Source organism: Thunnus thynnus, chromosome 11 (assembly GCF_963924715.1).
Source record: "Thunnus thynnus chromosome 11, fThuThy2.1, whole genome shotgun sequence".
NCBI classification, from domain to species: Eukaryota; Metazoa; Chordata; class Actinopteri; order Scombriformes; family Scombridae; genus Thunnus; species Thunnus thynnus.
In genome coordinates, this window is record NC_089527.1 from 15,967,191 (window position 1) to 15,972,917 (window position 5,727).

Genomic DNA, 5,727 nt, shown 5'->3' on the forward strand with positions numbered 1-5,727 from the left:
GAGGAAATGGAACCTCTTTGCTTTTTAGTCATAGGGGATATGGGGGTATACCTGTAAATTCATTCGTGCCACAGAACTCAGCGCACCATTATTGAAAGAGTGTGGAGGGCATGGTCATCCACCACCTTCTGTAAAGTCTTACAGCTAAAAAGTTGCCTTGCAGAGCTTTTAGCTATATGCCTCATGTAGTAGAGCACATTGACCATTAAAGCAACTGTTGATATTTGGGGAAATACACTTATTTGCTTTCTTTGCCGAGAGTTAGATGAGAAGATCACTACCACACGCGCTCTGTTTGAAGGTAACGAAATATGCCTACCAGCACCTCTAAAGCTCAATTAACATGTTATAACTCATTTGTTTAAACATCATACAAACACTGATTTGTAGCGACAAGTTGCGTTTTTTCAGGGGGTTACTTTGGCTATCTCTTGGCCTGGAGCCCTTCCTGGAGTCCAGTTGCCTGGCGACCTCGTTGTGACGACAAGATTTAAGGAAGTTGCTGCTCTCAGCCAAGAAATAATGTAGCACATGACGCCCACCCTAAAACAACAAATTTCCAATTTAACAAACTTGATACTACATCATAATTAGTGAGCTTTAGAGATGTTTGTAAGACAATTTTTTTGCCTTCGGACAGAGCCAGACTAACTGTTTCTCCCTGTTTCCAGTTTTTATGCTAGGCTATACCAGCTGCTTCATTTTTACCATAAAGACATGAGAGGGGCGTTGATTTTCTTCTCTATCTCTGCAAGAAAGCAGGCGAGCCGTGTATCCCAAAATGTCCTGTTCCTTTAAGGCTTAGTGGTTCAACCCCTGGTGCTTGGAGCAAGACACTGAACCCCAAATTGCTATCAATGAAAAGGCCAGCGCCTTGCATGGCAGCTCTGTTGCAGGTTGGCCTATGGACATTGGTATGTGTGAGGCATCAGTGCAAGCCATTTACCATTCACACTCTTAAACAACTATACAGGGGGCATTTCAGTTTAGAATAACAATGCAGAGCTGCTGTGGCCCATTACACATGCGAGTGCTGATAATGTTCTCGCCTCATTGAGTGTTGCGTCAACATGTGTACATAGATTTGCATTCATCTGTGTGCATGCGAGTGCAGAAATCTTTATGCAAATTTGTGTGTACCCACGTTTGCACAAGCATATGTTTTCCTGTAACTATCAGCATTTTGTGGGTGTGCGTGAGCGTGTGTGTGTGTGTGTCATCCTTCCTTTGAAGATCATAAATACGGGCGTGGCTCCAGGCAGGCCCGCTGCCTATTCAGCGTGGCTGTCGACAATGCTTCAGAAGTGGTCACATTTTCTCATCCATCCATCCCTCCCTTCATCTATCTGTCTTTAAGTTCTTCTTTGCCTCAAGAAAGGACACCATGGTCTTTCAAGCAGGCAACAATCTGATCAGACCAAACCAGAGTGGAGCCTGACACCCCACATCCCACCGACCCACCCCTAAAAAAATCTTCTTTCTCTGTTACTATTCATCAACCTGTCAATTTCTCTGTCTTACACTATTTCTGTCAGCCCCTTTCAGCACTACTGCAATGGTTCACATACTGTAAGGTATGAGCTCAAACACACATCCGCGCACATGCAGGCACACAAACACACAAGCAGAGACACACATATCCAGGCATGTGTGCACAGTACAACCTCACATGGTCACACACGCACACACCAGGCCAGCCGACAACCCAACCAAGCATCAGTGCCTCACTCATTGATGTTTGTTAAAGTTATTAATTTTCTCTGTGAAATAAGAGGCCACGGTGGCAGGACAGAGGGAGATGGGTGCCAGCCCCAGAATCTCTCTCTGCTTTCATCTACTGACACTGGGGCTCTATGAGTCCACAGCACAGGGCCTTTGCATGGGCACCGGGGTTACCCACGCATACCCAGGGCTCTAACCAACAAAGGCTCTGAGTGGGGCAAAAGGAGGAAAAGACAGATGAAAGGAAACGCTAAGAAGGAGATAAAGAGCAAGAGATTGAGAGGATGTGAAAGGGTTGATACATAAAGATAATGAAAGAGGGTGAGAAACTGTACAAAGGAAATGAGGAGGACACGTTGGAAAATGGCGGCACAAGATGTGAGTTGGGCAGTTGATAAAAGAGAAGAAGAGAGAGGTCGGATGGGGGGGAGTATGGGAGAGAGTGAATACATGGCACATTAACTGGTAAACAAGTGAGTTTGGGTTGTTTTTCAGTCAGTGGTAGCTAGCGTGTTTGTGGCTTGTGGTGGATCGCTGTAATGGGGGATAAAGGACGTTATGCTCAAGGTAACAGCAGCTGGTGGCTAAAACCACTATCCCTCTTCCTCCTCCTCCTCCTTCTGTCCCTCCACACACTCCAGCATCCAACCCCAGACCACAATAAACACCTAAAACTACGTCTTTATACACTAGACTTCTAAGTATCAGAGTGGTTCTGTCTGAGACCTTGTAAGCCTTAATCTTCCAAGACAAGGGGATACAGCTTGACCGGATGATTTCCTAAACGTGGAGCACACTTAACTGTAGTCTCACACATTTTGCCATACATTTTTGGCAGCGGGTGCCGCTCGGCCAGCAAGAGCCATTTTGGAGCCAAGCCGGAGCAAACATGGCAGCCAGTGAAAACCACAATGACCAAATCTGTCTATCAATGGTTGAGAATGGCACCAATACCCGTCTTGCTAAAGGCCAGTCCAGTGCAGTGTGTTTGGTCAGAGAGCAGACAGAAGGAAAATAAAAGCAGGATGATATAAAAGTGGAGCACAGGCTAAATGTGTCTTGGAGTTAGCGGGCTAGGCTAGCCACCGCATGGCTAAAGAAAACAAAGAGCTGCCCAAGGGACTGAAGTTCACTGTGCTGTGATACAAAGCACATGCATGGAGAGATGGAAGCACACATGTATGCACATACACAAGCACGCAGGTAGCCACAGCAGTGCCTACAAAACTGCAAACATAGTGTTATACAGCCACATACACACACACACACTTCCATGTGGACTGACAGATTCACAATGCTTTTCAGGATATTTCTGCCCCTTCACACAAAATAGAAAATGACATAATACAAAGAGTTTTCTTTCAGTGTTTTCCTAATATAGTCACTGTAAAACTATGACAAACTTTAGCTGTGACTAAAACAGCAAAAAACTTTATTTGAAATGAAAAAAAGAGAAATTCCCTTTTTTCAACGAGAACTAAAAAGTGGGGACATCAATGCAACAACCTAAATCCAGCTGCAACTGGAGACTCAAATTGCTACTTCATAAATGCATTTGAATGGTGTATTTATTAATTAGATCGTGTTGGAAAAAAGTCCCTTTAAAAGCCAAGTCTTAAAATAAGAAACTTGAGGGCTGAGTAAGACTCATAAGATTGGAGACTTGCTTAAAGATTGTTGACGAAGACACGAGTCAAATTTGTATGAAGTGTCCTAATAACAAGTCCAGGAGCTGGGTAATGCCAACAATAATGCAGTCAGTGCTCCTGCTGTACTTTCTCCATGTCAAATGAGGGATTTTTTTCTCCCTTACTCCATCCCTCTCTCTCTCTCTCTCCTGAGTGTGTGCCACATCTGTGGGCTCTGTGGTGATGTTTCTCTGCTCAGAATGGATTCACCAGCTCAAAAACGTCCTTATTATATTTATATTTTACTACACCACTAGAAAACCATGCCAGCTGGGCTGCAGAACTTTGGGCAGAAAGAGGGAGAGAAAGCGAAGGGGGAGGAGGGCAAGTGAGAAAGAGAGTGAAGAGTGAAAGATGGAGAAAAATGGAGGGACGCAAACAACTAGTAAGACAGAAAAGAGAACAGGGAATGGCAGACAGGTAAGGAAGGAAAGAGGAGCAGAATGAAAAGCGGAGTGAAGATGAAGAGCAAAAGAGAGATGTGAGAAAAGCGCATGCGAGGCAGAGAGGTGGATAGACAGAGGCTGAGTGGGAACCCTGAAATAGGCTGTGACAATATGATTACCCTGGGTGCTCAAAGGTAAACAAAGAAATGGATGGTAGATAGATGGAGGGATATGAAAACAGTGTTGAGTCAAGTTACAGTACTCTTACACACACACACACACAGACAAACACACACACACACACACACTCACACATGCTTATTGGCATGCTAACTGGAATCAGAAAAGCAACAGTGACCTCTGATGATTGGAACTGGAGGAAGGACAGAGGGACGTGGCTTCGGGAGAACGCAGGGAGGGAGGCAGAGAGAGGGAGTTGATGAGAGATGAGGGAGGGAGAAAGTCCACAGATGAGGAGAGAGGAGGTCAGTGGAGGGGTAAGTAGGATGACAGGAGGATTTGGATGAGTGGAGGGAGAGCATGTAAACACAAAGGGAGAGAGTGAAGAAAGTCTGAGAGAGTAGTGGGGGAAATGAGAGAGGAGCATAAGAAGAAGTATAATTGTGTATGGAGACATAAAAATAATCAGAAAACTACTTAATTGTTTGTCTCCTTCTTCTTCATTCCTGTCTCTGAGAGCCATCCATTCATATTTTTTTTTATTACATAACATTACATTATTCTGGCAGATGCTTTTGTCAGGAACAAGAGCTAAGTGTCATCAAAAAAGTGCCTCCCACCGAAACAAACAGCTCTGATCATGCGGTGCGAAAAGTGTGTTTTTCTGAGGCGAGGCCGAGAGTGTGAATTATAAAGTGCAGGCAAAAATTACATGTATCGCTACTTTTTTTGCTACTTTTTTTGGTGCAGAGGTCTGGTGGCAGATGGTTGGCTCTGGTGAGGAGGGAGTTGCAGTAATCCAGGCAGAAGATCATAAATGCCAGGATGAGCACTGGGGCCGCCTTCCTAGTTAGGGAGAGTGTTTTGCTCCAAATGTTGTGCAGGAGGAATTTAGAGGAGTTAGAGACAGCTGCAATGTTCGCAGAGAAAAACAGTTTGTCGCCAAGGGTCACACCCAGGTTGCTTGCTGTCTAAATTGGCATCATCACAATATTGGTAATGGTGATGGATGGTTCTCAGTATTCCCCTCCTCTAAGAAAACACGAAGTTCATCTTGTCCCTGATGAAGTTTAGGTGATGGTTGGCATCCCCTCTGATCCCTCTCTTGCTACACAAGTGTCTTAATGTAAAAAGAGAAGAAAATGGGTCACAGAATTGAACCTTTGTGGAACCCCTTTCAGTAGGCAATGTGGCTTCAGACATCGGTCCCTGCTTTGTCACCTGGTAGGAGCAACTAGTCGGATAAGGTGCAAACACAGAGAGTGCAGACTGAGACACACAACCCTTGAAGGGTGGAGAGAAAGATCTGGCTGTTCACCATGTCAAACACAGCAGATAGACCCAGGAATATGAAGACAGACAGTGAGTTTGCCCTAGCACGGTGGAGCGCCACTGTCACTACAGGGAGGGTTAGCTCAGGTGAGTTGCCTGCCTTGAATCCAGACTGGAGGGGGTCTAAGAGGTTTCCCACTTACCCCAAATCCACCATGCTCCTTCACCAACACTTAGCTGCCACTTTCCCTACCACCACCTGCATCAAGAATCCATCCAGAATCAATCTGTACTTGCACTCCAATATTAACTTACATACAATATAAGTTTTAGCAATGATACTTTATATCTGTAAATAAATCTCTCCTGATTTAAAAGTCATGGTCAAAAACCATCCAATCAATAACTACCAAAGAAAGCCTCAGGAACTCCAAACAGAATATTTGAACATCTGTTGCCATCAACATGTTACTCTGGAG